The sequence below is a fragment of the Xiphophorus maculatus genome, chromosome 21 (genome assembly GCF_002775205.1).
Source record: "Xiphophorus maculatus strain JP 163 A chromosome 21, X_maculatus-5.0-male, whole genome shotgun sequence".
NCBI classification, from domain to species: domain Eukaryota; kingdom Metazoa; phylum Chordata; class Actinopteri; order Cyprinodontiformes; family Poeciliidae; genus Xiphophorus; species Xiphophorus maculatus.
The window spans coordinates 6,464,788-6,479,449 of record NC_036463.1 but is presented as its reverse complement, the minus strand read 5'-3'; the positions used below and the strand labels follow the sequence as shown (position 1 = coordinate 6,479,449).

At 38.8% G+C, this 14,662-nt stretch overlaps 1 protein-coding gene across 4 annotated transcripts in view; it reads left to right on the top strand.

Annotated features, from left to right (window-relative positions):
- Positions 1–3,069: 3,069 nt before the first annotated feature.
- Positions 3,070–14,662, top strand: part of LOC102238290 (zinc finger protein GLI3-like) — a 122,779-nt gene continuing 111,186 nt past the window's right edge. For all 4 annotated transcript variants that reach the window (XM_023326341.1, XM_005798596.2, XM_023326342.1 and 1 more), the window contains exon 1: positions 3,070–3,443. The gene's annotated coding sequence lies outside the window, so the exon portion shown is untranslated. The remainder of the gene's footprint in view (positions 3,444–14,662) is intronic.

Genomic DNA, 14,662 nt, shown 5'->3' with positions numbered 1-14,662 from the left:
CGGGACAATGACCAGAGAACAGGAGCAGAAATGGCGTGATACTGGAGGAAAAATGATGGAGAATAATGCAAACCTCACATACAGAAGGAGAGGTGGAAGTGACAAAGGAACCAGAGGAGCTAATCAGGGAGGAGTGGATGCAGCTAAGGGACAGGCAGAGGCAGAGGAGAGATGAGAAGAGGAAGGGAGAAAGGTAGACAAAGATGAGACACAGAAAAATCATAGATGAAGAACCTGAAACTAACATAGACAGAAAAAGAACACTAGTCTGAGTGAGACTCAAATAATCCAAGTAGCAAACAAACAGTATAATGAACTAAAGGTAGATCTAAGATTAATAAAAAAATGGTCAAAATACAAACATCAGTCAAGACTTGTACATATGCGTGCTTCATTTATCTTCTTTTTTAAACACTCCACTGACACCTTGACCAGATGGAATCTATTGGGACTGAGACAGAGAACAGGCAAAAGGGGAGGAGTGGAACAACTTCGTTTTATAATAAATAATGACAAAATAATTGAGTCAAAAATTTCAGATTTCTGTTTTTCTTGTAAAGCAAAGAATAATATTTGTCAGAAAAATATCTAACTCGAGACAGTTTCTAAAAAAGGATCCATGTCAACACCTAAAAATGCAAAATATGTGTAAATAATTATATTTTAATTATTCTGATTTGTTTTCTTACTCAATTCCTCATTCCTCCCTGTGATTATTTCTTTAAAAATGAGTTACTTCAGGTTGGCTTTTTAAAACAAAGGAACATAAAAATGAGCCAGAGTTTGGAAACAACAAGGTATTGATCCTTTTAAAGATGCATAAATCCCAACTCTAGAGCACAACAGAGACTTGCTGCTTGAGCACTTTTCAGTTTTCAAACTCTGGACAGAGCTAAACAAATCTAACACTAGTAGATTTCTTGATGCTTATCTAAATAAAATTTATGGAATAAATAAACTACATGATAAATAAAATGATGATTTTGGGTAAAGTCATAAAGATAAGCAAATATTTTCATCAAATAAGAGATTTATTGACACTTAAATCTAACAAAGGAACTTTGCAATCTTTCTAGTTCTGGTGGATGAGGTTTAATTTTATTTAATAATCTTAATTGGCCAGAGAACAGCTAAACCACTGTGGATGTATTTTGAATATTATGAATCCCTAATTGTTTGACATTTATGGACAATGTTTATTTTAATAAATAGCACTTGGGATGACAGGTTTAACAAGGTGACAACTGGGAAAAAATGTGTATACGTATTTATTTCTCTAGTTTTCCAGCAAGGAGGAGGCAAGTTTCATTGGTTGTGCTCACAACTGCAGTAAACTGGCAGTTAGATACTGAGAAATATTCATAAAAATTACAGTGTGGATAAAATGTGATTCCAGCACGAGCTCTCCCAAAAGCGATTGGGTTTGTAAGCATTAAATTATGAATGTTTATGGAGCTAACAAGCTGTGAAGACATTTCATTGTATGCTTATAACTGCTAAGAATTTTCTACTCGATTAAATGTGAATCCAATAAAAATTTGAACTTAAGGCACAACAAGTCTTTTCTTGTTAAACAAATATGAACAAGAGAAACTGTGTGTGATGATTACAGTGCATTTGAGGAGTGATATTAGCAGGTACTGTAAGTTTGATCAATATTTGTCTATAATTGAGTGCAATTCTGAAATAAAAACACAATGTACTCACGCAACTTTATTTTCACGGAAAAGCATATCTGCAGACGATATTTAGACTTTAACAAGTGGTGGATCTAAATTGTGTTTGAAGAATTCATTGCATTGTGCTTTGTTCATTTAGTCAACTTTTTTCAAAATGATTGAAGAGGATGTTTCAGTGTTGTGTTCTTCCAGAGCCAGCCCAAGGCACAAGCAAACCAAGCTGCTCTTTAGCGTCAACAGAGGGCCCCCAAGAGCGCTTGATTTCTCATAGCCAACAGATTTTGAAACTTTCCTATGTCTATTTATGGTTAAGAAGAAAAGAAACTACTTAAAATTTTGTCTTGTGTTGTTATTAGCATATATGAAAAGAATTTAACGCTTTTGTAATATCACTAGTTTATTAGTTTCTTCTTTCATCTGCGTGCTAGTGTGGTGCAGTCACATTTTATGCACATTAGAAATGTGAAATAATCAATCAGTGACATTTTATCCTGCTTGTAAGCATAATGGGTTAAACTGACTGTTCCCCACAAACTCTACTGAGTCAATTTTCAACTGCTAAACTTTGGACTTCTTGACCAAATTCAGACTAGATGAGTCAGGGAAATAACAAAATAACTCTGTCTTCATCATTTCCTGGTTTTACTGGTATTTATCATTGTTATTGTGACGTGAGCAGCTGTTGGTCACTTTGTCGCTACACCATTTTGTACTTTTGGTCATTTTGTACTCAGAGAAAAACTACCAACATCCAGTTTGAGAAATGATGACTTAAAGACAATCTGGAATTTGATTTGGAGCATTTTTCAGGTTTTGGAAAGAAAGAAGAAAGGAGTATGCAAAAATTATTTTATTTCAAGGCTTCGTTCCATCCATCCATTAGCTTTAAAGTCATCCATCCATCCATCCATCCATCCATCCATCCATCCATCCATCCATCCATCCATCCATCCATCCATCCATCCATTGTAGCTGGTTTAATCCTGTCATCTATTTTTACTAACTTTCCATCCATCTAACTGTGTTGGTTCCATTTTTTTAATCTGATCACTGCATAAATATATATTTTTATCATAAACTCAAGGTGCAATTTAACATTTATATTATAAACATTTGCAAACAAAAAACTCTGGGAAAGTGAATCAAAAAAAAGTACACAGACAAATCCACAGGGAACCCAGTTAACTAGATCTGGCCCCAACGAATCAAATTCCGTCCTTTACTTAATACCTAAAGATGGTAACCAACGGATCCAAAGTACTTCCACAAAGAAAGAATGACTGAAAGAAAAATAAGGGGTGCACAAACTAAAAAAAAGGAGGGAGGCAGTGAGTAAAGGAGGGAGCAAACCGAAGGGAGGAGTCAAGCGAAGGAAGGAGCAGCTGGGAGTCCCACACTTCGCCCTCTCTCTCCCTCTCGAAAAAATGCTCCAAGTGTAATAACAACTCTCCACACGCTCTTCTCTGTTGTTTTTGACGCGCATCTGTGGTCTGCTGTCGGCAGATTACAATCGGCTGGCCCATGGTGTTGAGTAGGAGAAAACTGTGAGAAGGAGGAGAAAAGACAGGCAAGAGGAAAAACTCTGGCTGCGCCGCTTTGGAGTTGGACTTCCAGCGTTTGAAAAAAAAAAAAGAGAGAGAAAAAGTCCAAGGCAACTCCAGAGGAACCTCTGCAAACTTAAGAAGAAAGAAGAAAAACGAACGCAAACATTTTTTTCCCTTCAAGAGAAGTCGAGAAAACGTAGAGAAATCATCCAGAAACAAAGTAAGTTTTTCCTCCTAAACTTGCACACACTTTGTTGGGAAGTTTGTAGCGAGCCTGTGAGACTTTATGAAGCAGAAGAGGTTTCATATTTCAAAACGATGGAGTTTCATGCAGTTCGGAGCGCACAGGCTTAGTTTTATTTAACAATAAAAGTCTAACGCGTTATTTGCTTAGATTTCGGCTTCCTAATGCATCCAAACGCAGAGATGTGCGCCGTAAAAACTTCCAGAGAGTTTCTGGAGCTTTATTTATGGCAGGAACGGAGATGTTCGCTCAAGTTGTTCTTTTTTATGAGTTCCGGCAGTACAAATATAAATCAAACAGAACAATAGTCCAGTTGAGCGTTTTGAATGAAAACTTTTTGCAGAGATGCAACTTTATTGGAGCGTTACCTCCAGAAAGGCGGCCGCTGGAGGTGTGGTGTGCAGCACAGACATGCATATTTATGTGCATGTGTGATCATATTTCAGCGCCTGTTATTGATTTGCAGATTTCTGCATTAGAACAGTTTAGTGGAAAGATACATAACTTCCTATTCCAGTTTATTAATTTCCATCGTTTTCCTATTATATCTTGTGGCACAAAACTTAATTTGAAGTATCACTTAAATTAAAAGATTAAACATTTATTTTAAATTTAATTATAAATTAAGAATTCAATTAAGTTTCTCTATGGCATTTTTTTTATAAAATGGAAAATCATTCATTATAATTTGCATAAAATAAGAATTTTTAAAATGGTTTTATAGATTGGAATTCTTTCTCAAATGTAATATTTAATATATATATATATATATATATATATATATATATATATATATATATATTTATTTTATTTTATTTTTTTAAATTAAATCCTAAAACAAAGAAACAGGCTTCAGGACACTTCACATAAGCATGTGGACTCAGAGAAATTTAAGCACACCACAGGGGAAGGGGTCTCTGTGGCCCTTCAGGGGTCACTGATATGGGGCCCCAAGGAAAAATACCACACATCTCCAAAATTTTTTAGCTTAAAAACATCTAATTGTAATTTTGTAAATCCTTTTAAAATGAGATTGTAAAGCTTGTTTCAGAGTTCCAGGATAGGAAACTTGTTTGGGGGCCCTCCACATGTGCAGATATTTGTTTGAAACTTTCCCTCCTGTCCTCTCGCCAGCTGTTCCACATTTTATCTGCCTGTCTGCTCTCTGGTTTCATACAAACGATGAGGGTCCGAGGTGCTCAGCCATGCGGTGCGGCTCAAATCCTCTCCTTTTCATTTCTTTTTTTCACTCTTCCGTTTGACACATGGCAAATTATTAACGAAGCTTTCAGCTGCCTTGAGATGGAACGCATTGTGAACAAACTAGATATTGGACAAACTCCTATTTTTATGTATCTGGATGACGATGTGGCATCATTCAGTCTGAGTTTAGCGTGTTGTTTGTAATCATCTTATTACATTTGGCCAGTAAAATAAAAATAAAAATGATGTGCCATTTTAAAACTCACCTCTTTTAATTTTTTACTCAGATTTGGAAGGAAATTAAGAAAAATGTTTGGGTAACAAATTTAAAAATTCCTAACCTAATCTATTTTTCTTAAAATTTTGCAGTTGTATTTTTTTAAGTTAAAATGGGAAGTGTCACCAGTGTCACGGGAAGGTGCATTCTTTTTAATGCACCTCAAATTGATATATATCTTGTGTCATTTCTGAATATTTGACTATTATTTTTATTGCTGGTATTATCTTATGTGAATTGTACTATATTTTTACTTTATTATGTAATTGGATTGATATTTCACAATTTCTTTCACTTTTTGAGTTTCCTATATGTTATTATCTCTGTTATAGATTAATTAAAGTAGGGGTCATAATTAGCCCTGGAACCAATTTTAATCGATATGTTATCAGATTTGAACTTAACTTAAAATAATGACAATTGCATTTTGAAGTTACGCAAAAATAATAATAAATAAATTGTTGGGTTTTTTTTACATAATGTTGCATCAGCAGGATAAAATATAATGGTGTTTAAGGATGCTGATTTAAAGGAGTCAGATTCAGATAGCATTTTCTCAGCAGCATCCCGTCCCTGTTTTGTTTTTATTTAATCTCAATTTAAGCACGCCGTTCCGCATACATAGTCGATGACATCGTCCCGGCCACCTGTGACCTTGTAGCCCGGCAGAATGGAGGCTGTCATGTTAATGCACGGACATGACATGCAATTAGCTTCTGAGGTATGGCTCCTCTCCTTTTTTTTTTATACGAAGACCCCGGCATTCACAGCTGAAGCCTGACTTTTCCCACAGCACACCGCAGGAATAAATACCTGTTACCAGGTTTGTATTCATGAAGCACTAATGAGCTGCCTTGTCGTGCTAATTCTGCAACTTGATGCTCTCAAAGAGGAGGCTAATATTTTTGTTAAAACAGGACTAACGAGAGGGAAGTTGATTGTCCTGAAGATAACGAGAGCGGAGCAGGATTTGGTGTGTGTGATCTTGCATGCTTTACAAGTTTTTCTGAAAATGTCTTGCTTCCGGAGGAGTCGAAGGACTCCCATTTGGGTGTAAATATTGACAGTTTTGCTTATGGCAAAAAGATTGAGTCACTTTTCCTTTGATCGGCTCTGATCAGATAACAAAAATCAGATTTTTTTCTTTTCCCCTCAATCATCAAATGCATCAAAACTGAGAACTCCCACCATTTCCAGCCTATAATCACTTCCACTATCATTATGACACTGTTTATTTTTTGTATTTCATAAAAATTAGACAAAGGTTATGCTTGTATATCTTTCCTTTTCTCGTTGGATTTGAAACTATTACTAGCGTTGCCAAGGAACTAGTAGTAAATTGTTCTTGTCTTGTATTTTGAATTTAACCTCTGGAAAAAAAGAAGAATGACCTTAAAGAAAACTGGAACTCGGTTTTGGCCAAGAAAATCCTGATTGGTTCATTTCTACTGTTATGAGTTTAATTGTTCGAAGTAAAGTAATTCAGGAACAACCTGATGCGTGAATGTTTTCAGTAATCTTCAACGATGAGTGTGATAAACTTTTGCTTTGTTTTTCTGCCCGTACACTAACTATTGTAGTTGATTTGATGTCCCCCAGAAGATATCCCCCACTTTGATGATTTGGTACTTTGATATGCTGACATCAAATGAAACAGACACAGTGGGGATAAAAAAAGGGCGAGTCAGACAGAGGTAGTGATTGAGGGGGTAAAAAAAAAGACTTTGTAAATGTGTGTATGTGTGTGTGTGTGAAAACTTAGGCTGAGGCTGCAAACCTGAGGAGCGTCAAAATGTCTGGACGCATTTGCGTATGAGCGGAGACAAGAAGGGGTCTTCGGGCGCGCAAGGAGCTCCTCCTTGGCCTCCCTAATCCCCAGGCCCAGCCATCCCTTCAGGGCATGCCTCAGATCTGACTCCCTGGCTCTCTCTGCGTGGACGAGCCAGCTCCGCCAGCAAGATTTAATATGCTATGTGTTCCCTCCACTTCTCTCCCTCCCTCCTCCTCAGCTATCATTGTCCCTGAGCGGGACCCTCGCTCCCTGTTTCAAGGAGCCAGCTAAAGGCACCTTTCAGACCCGCGTGATGTCTTTGGATAAGGGAAAAGTAGGGATGAAGAAGCTATGAGACTCAAGATAGCAAACTGCAATTTTAGATATGTATATTACTCACATTGGGGAATTTTAATGCTCTTGCCTTTGCAAACCGGTGGTCACACGCTGGAAAACTGCATGCATGTTTTAGCATCCTGCTGGAAATTCATTTATTTATTTTAAGGTTTTTCTTTTTCAACCACCTTGAAGTAGCATATTTATTTCATCTGAACAAAAATCTATATTTTTCCCCCTCCAACTGACTGTGACAACTATGTCACAAAATTACACAAAACTTAAATTTGCTGATCATAACTTATTAACAAAGAAATTTAAAATGAACAAAAATGATATCATTCACTTTTATTTTAAATGCAATACAGAGAAATATTCTTACTTATGCCAAAATAATGTGAGATGTTGTTACTGTTTTTATAATGTTATCTATAATGCTTACATATGTTATTTAGATACAAATAAACACCTGTTAAATTTAGAAGCAGCTCCTAATTGCTTATTGCATAGAATATTATGCCATTTTGTTAATTTTTTTAAATGAAACAAGAGGCTTAAAAGCTAATATAAGCAGATTAGATGGCTTTTGGTTAATAATAACATTTCTTTAGTTTTCATGTCAGGAACATATTAGTGTTTTGCAGCCTGAAAAACAACAAAATTTGTTATTAAAATTTTGTTTAAACTGCAGCGTTTCTTCAAAAGGCTGGCAGCAAAAGTTCAGTTCAGTTCAGTTTTTTTTATATAGCACCAATTCACAGCAATTCTCAAGTCTTTATAAAATAAGCAGATCCAATTCATATGCAGAAACATGTGGGGGAGGGGGAGTGCTGGCATGCTTTATTCTCTATAAAGAGCTGGAGAAAACTCACTTTCTATGGTTTTCCATTGAAAAGGCTTTAAACTTTAGGAATAGCATTTGGAAAAACATCCACCAAGGATTAACTTAACTTTTGAAAACCTGTATTGAAGTCCTAACATGCACAATATAAGGGATGTTAAATTTTATTTCGAAATATTACAGAAAAACGGTGTGAAAAAGTGACTGCTTCTTTTCCCCGAACACTTCATCAGTAAACAGGACAGGTCACGGCTGCTTGTGGCCGCCGCTCACACCCCTCCTCTGTTTGCTTTGGATGCTGTAAAAACGTCTTTAAGTCGTTGGTGTGAAGTGTAGCAGCAAGAGGTGAAGTGCTTTGGGTTTGAGGCCTCGAAGTGTGTAAAGCTGAATGCCCAGAACAAGATGAGTTTCCCGGGTCGTGGCTGTTTTTGCAGATGTGGTATTGTGTCAGCTTTGATGAGAGCCGGTTGTGGCATCCGTGAGGGGGTCTTTGCTCTTCCTTTTCTCCTTTTTTTTGTCCAGCGCTGTGATTTGCGTGACACATACACTTGGCTGCTTGCTGTGAACAATGATCTGTCACTCTCCCAGGCTTCTTGATCTGTGACGCCAGCTTGATGCAGTTTTTTTCTCCCACCAGAATTTTGTCGCGTTATTCTGAAATCTGAATAATACCACAGATGCAAACCAAATGTTGCTTTTGCAACGTGCAAAGATGTAGGCATAATCTCGTGTGAGATTCTCCCATTGTGATAACTTTTATTAAAAATCCCACAGTTTTTACTCAAAACCACTTAAAACAAAGCTATGGAAAATCAACTATCTTTAGCTATTTAACTTTATTATGTCTGTAATAATTACATTTTTTTGATTTAGACAGACTGACTTTATGAAAAATATGTACTGGAAGTCATGGTCTCTCTCATTCTGTTGCAGCCTTAATGAACCGCACATATGTTTGACATTCTGTAGAAAATAAAAGTCTTCTTTTAATTCCGCATCTCTCTTCTGCTAAACACAACGAGCTTTCGGTCTTCTGCACTCAATAGTGTCACCTACTGTAAACAATGTTATTGTCAGCCTGATCTGCTAGAGTTTTGTTATGGTGTGCTCTCTGATGAGCCAAAGATTTTTCAGTTTCAAACTAGGTAGAACTATATTCAAAGGCAGTTAAGCTAAAAACCGTTAGTAAATGCAGTTCTAGTGGTTGTTTTAGCTTTCAAGTAATTATTGTGAGAAAATGATCCCTCAATGTTCATCTTTTCATAAAGTAAATCAGGCACCCTTAAAAACTAATATTAGCATTTTGATTAATCAGGCTACCTGCTCCGGTACAACTTGCAGTCAATTGCTTGACTGACTGTGTTTTCTGCTGTTATTTCCAAATCTGGAATGTGTTTTTCTTGTAAGTGACGAAACTAGGGCATGAGTCTTTTTTTCAGCTTAATGAATGGCAGTGTACAGCAACAGGTGAGGGAGGGGCAGCATGGTGCTGCTTCCCAGAGAAAGCTCCACTCACTCTTTACACTGACTTTCTACTATATAATGGGAAGTCCTGGAGGTTTTGAACCTTTCTTTTTAAGAGCGGGGTGTACCTTTATACCAGCAACCGGTCTTGTCTAATAAACAATTAGAAGTACGTTTCTAGTTCATTCTTTTAAAATACATTTTGGCTGCTTAGCCAAAAGATGTTTCTGAACTGGATACAAAAATGAAATTTGGAGTAAATAATCAGCAGAACAGTATGATGAAAAGTTTCAGTACTTTTCTGACCCAAACTTTTCTAACTTTATTATACGTTGACATAACCAGCCCGTGTCTAAATATGAATAAAGGACTATTGGGTTGTCAAGCGATGATGCTCACAATGCGAACCCCATGTTCTTGCACTCCCATGCTGCTTGGAGTTGTTTTCCAGAGGGAAATTTCCATGGGCTTTGCTGCATCCCGGGGTGGAGGTCAAGGAGGTGTCTATTGTTTGAACGCCAAATGCATATCCTAAGGTTAATACCTGAAAGAAGCACGGGCCTAGACATTATCTTTCCACTGCAAAGACAGTACATGTGTGTACATGTGGCTTTCTCCTCTCCTGCTTGGAAATCTGGAAAAAGAGAGGCCTTGAATGGGTCGGGTTGTAGTATCCTAAATGCATCCCTCTTTAGCGTGTTCCGTTCAGTAATGAATGCTAACTGACTCTGCTTCTGATAATGACTTCATCTTGAAAAACAAAAGGCCAACTCTACTATCAGAGTAAATTTCAGCCAGAGCCTGAGAGAGGCTCTCCATTGACAGTGCAGCACTGGAGCAGTAATCGTTTTTTCTCATGCAAAGTGTGCTTTTTTAAGAGCGCGGGCCGCTGAGAGAGAGGGGGGGGCGGCTGTGTTTTAACAATACTCTGCAGGGTTCGTGGAGGGGAGGTGGGGTTTGCAGTTGAGTTTGGAGGGGTGAGGTGTGTGTGTGCGTGTGTGTGTGTGGGGTGGGGGGTTCTTTTTTGCTCATCAGACAAAGCCTAGTTCCTTTCAGGGTTGCATGCAGGGTTGGGAGGTGGGGGGATGAAGAGAAGGGGGGAGGCATCCAGAGTTTTCTTTGAAAGAGAGGGACTCAGGACGTTTTTGATGAGAGTTTGTCATCGCGGCTGCTTCACCTTCCAGGGGGAAAAAATGTAGGGCTGCCCTTGCACTGACAGCCCTGGAAAAAGTGGGCTCGCGGATTTTGTTTTATAGAGAAACAGAAATATTAACGCATACACAGGGCCCTAAAACGGCCTCGGCTATTCCTGCCAAGCTGCTGTTTTTATTAAGAGAGGTTGACGTGCTTTGGAAATATATCTTATTCATGAAGAAAGCCAGGTTAGACTTCCCAAAGAATTCATTATGTTCCCCTCAGATGCAGCTTTCGCGGGCTGCAGCCGTCCCCTCTGAGGACGCGGAGCGTGCAGCGCAACATTGTAAAGCCTCCCTCAGTGGGCTCAGAAGTGCGAAGGGTTCCATTTGTCAAAGGTGCGAGAGTCTTTTTCCCTCCTCAACACTTTCCCGGCTCAGCCTCAAACTCATTGTCTGAGCGAAGGCAGGACATTAGTCACTGCAACGCCACGGGAGCCTGAGGGTGCTAAGGACCGGAGCTCTGGAGCCCGGTTTGGACAGAGGGGAGGCAGGGAAGGGGGGAACAAGGGAGGGAAAAGGTGACAGAAGGGCAAGAAAAGAGGAGGAAATATGGGGTAGAGGGAAACTTAGGAAGGGAGTACACAAGAGCAGAGTATGTGTGTGGGAGACAGGGGTTAGAGGGGGTAGCTCTACCTCAGGGCTCAGCATTGTAAGCCCCTGTCTACCCCCAAAAGCTGCTTTCACAAAGAGATTTACAAGACAGGTCTTGGGTGTGCTTTGCAGCCCTGCATTATGAGTGATCGAGTGTGTAAATGTGTATGTGTCTTGCAGGAACAGATCTTTCTGCACTTGATTTCCGTCTTGCATCACCTATGCAAGAAAGACATTCTCCCTGAATTTACCAATTCCGGGCAGGTTAGACCCACAGCAGCCCCGGCACAGCGGTGTGAATAACCTATTCCCCCTGGTGGCAGTTTGCCTTCTGTGTGTGCGTGTGTGCATTCATGTGTGAATGCATTTCGCAGATTTTCACATACAAGGGATCCTGTTAGCTTTTGGAATTATTTATAAAGCCCCGGCTTTTGTGTGGCGCCCTAAGTCCCTGTCTCCTCCCATTACTGCTTATGACTCTACCTGGGCTTCCTTCAGCCCCTCAGCCACCCTTCGAGCTGAAGGAACTGAGTGTAGAGTTACACCTAAACCTTTTACTGCTACCAGAAGCACTTTCTTCCGCTTTATGAAAACTGACTTAACAGTTTTTCCACTTGAAAAATAGTTCAAAGATGAGGGTTTTTCTTCCAACACCAAATATACGCTGACAATTAAATTGTTGCTGTAGGAGTTCACCAAAAGCATTTTTTCACACGTTCACCTCATTCTGCTTCTTGTTTATTTTAACAGATGGCATCACTAAAGGAGAAACAATCAAGTACTGTGGTGAATGAGAGGCTTTTGTTGCATTTGAATTGTAAAGTTCATCCTGGCGTGAACCTTTGACCCCTAAAATAGAGATGGACAAAGAAGCTGACTGGTGACAGTAATCAGGGAATTTTCAGGTTAACACAAAGATTTAATTCGATCAGTGAACTCACTGTATCAACTGTGTCAGACTGAAAACAACACTTTACACTGTGCACACTGTTAATGAAGGAAGACCCAACGTTTGGTAGTTTCATTGTCAGTGTGTGTGTGGAGTTTTAAAAATAAAGCCAGATGAAGTACGAGATGTTGAGGTATGTTTGCAGTTCTTTCAGCCTGTGAGAAAGTGGGAGAGAGCAAGACTTTGAACAGATAACAGAAAGGCTGGAGATCAAAGTTAACCTCTTTCACTCATTGGAGTTTTCAGTCTCTGTTAAGGATCATTCTGGATTTGGAAATGTTGGAAGACTTTTGAAAATCTCAGATTTTACCATCTAAATTCTTCATCAAATACCTTTATGCTAAACTGTGTAATAAATTCTAACTGCTATCACTGATTTAAGATGCTTAAAATCTTTAAACATTCATCTGTAATCATACAGAAAGACCAGCTGCAACTCATAGGTAGGGAAGCCAACTGAGCTAACTGTGCTAATTATGCTAACTACTAAAGTGTGCTTAAAATATAAATAAAATCACTAAAAATGTTGCCTCCTCCCCTAATTTAAATTGTTTTTCTCTTAGCAGGTAGCTTAGAAAAAAAAATGTGGTTGCTGTTCTTATCTCTTCTTATGTTGTAGTTCTTGCAGGGAAATCAGGATTGGCTAAATTTGTACTCAGCAGGTCAAACTTTTACAAGAATTAGAAATCGGCAACAGGGTTCTCATTGTTGCATCTCTTATTTCTAGGGAAGAATTTGATTAAAATTTGAGTTAAAAAGTGCAAATGACAGAAGTCTCATTAGATGCCATATGTGATGTCATCAGAGGCATGCACATGTGGAAGTTTGTTATTCTATGGCAGATTTTACAATACAGAAAAATAGTAGAAAGCAATTGGAAAAATCGACTATGAATCATTGGGTTAGAGGTGACAAACTATATTTACAATGAGTTTGATCTCACAGAAATCTCTGACTAGCAGCTTTAAACCAACAGTGGAGACATAAACTTATCCAGACTCATCACATATGGGGCTGATTATCCCTTAATCCAAGAAAAGGTTGTTGTTTTTTTTTGCGCAGAAGGAATGAGGCTGAAGGTTTAAGTGTGTTTTAGACAGTTTATGTTAATGTTTGCCTTTTATTGAAACAAGATGGAATGTGATTATAGTCCCACTTGGTACATATAAGGAGTGAAACACTCCAGTTTTTCATCTCCCCCTGGCATAGAGATCAATGCAAACCAGCTAACGCAGGGTAATAAGCCATTACTACACACATTGTTGGAGGAGATTTACATACATCGACTGGCGAACTGATAAACTGGGTTCTCTATCCTAGAGGTAAGAATTATTAGTGATAAGCTGAGAGTACACTGAGTTAAAGAAAGTGTGTGTGTGAAGCAACGCTGGGTGATCTCCTCCCTGTAACTCCCAGTCCTACATGATGGGTGCCAGATTGCATAGCTGGGAGCCAGGTTTGTCTCTGCTTGTCAGGAGAGCAAGGTGGTAGGAGGGGGGAGATGTGAAAATGATTACGGTACACCGTTCCTCTGATCTGATTCATCACTAACTGCCTCTCCTGCAAAGGGTGAACTTATTATCCCTGTCTGAACTTCCTCTGTGGAGCCAGCTGCTCTCCATGCTTCCCAATTAACCCCAGGCACCCATCAAATGCTCCAATTAAGGCGTCCTCCTCCTCCTTCTCCTCCGACGTGCGGGTTTATTTGTCGACCCGGCTCTGGTTGAGAGCGGAGGTGAATGAGTGAGCGGCTGAGCTGGGAAGTTTTGAGCATGTTTGCTTAGCGGTTGTGTTGTGACACCCATATTTATTTGACATGGTGGAGCTAACAGCTGAAACAAGTAAATGCATCCAGATGTTTGCGTTTTTCTGAATCACATCTGCAGGTCTGAGCATGCAAACGTTTTAGCTTCAGACTAACAAAATAACAGTGGAAGAGATCTTTAACCCCTACTACTGACGCAGTGTACAGCCACTATTAGCAAGTCAGTGATGAAGCGGGAAATTACAACACAAACAGCATTTCAACAAGCCACTTTGAAGGCTATATAAAAATGCTACACACCGACTGTATGTATGTAAAGCATGTGTTTCAGTTAATTTAGATGATTATGGCTTACAGCAAATGAAAATTCAGTTTCTATAATATAATATTTATATTATATTATAATATATTTATAATATAACCTTACATCAGTAAAAAGCGTTCCTTTAAGAGAGAAGTGAGGACTAACTTTAAAGCATGTCCATTTACTGTAGAGTAAATGCTTCAGTACTTGGACTGAACTTCTTTCACATTAATTACTGCATCAGTGCAGCATGGAGTGGAGGGGATGATGATTTGGCACTGCTGAAGTGTTAAGAAAGCGAAGATTGTTTTACTAGACCTTCTACTTGCCTGCATTGTTGCCTGAGGTGTCTTTCATCCTTCTCTTGATTTAGGCCAAGTGGCTTATACAGTGACACAGAGGTCATTAAAGCAGATATTGATACTTTTGGCACTTTGCACCGACATCAAGTCCTGCTAGAAGATGAAATCTGCACCTCCATAAAGGTTGTCAACAGAG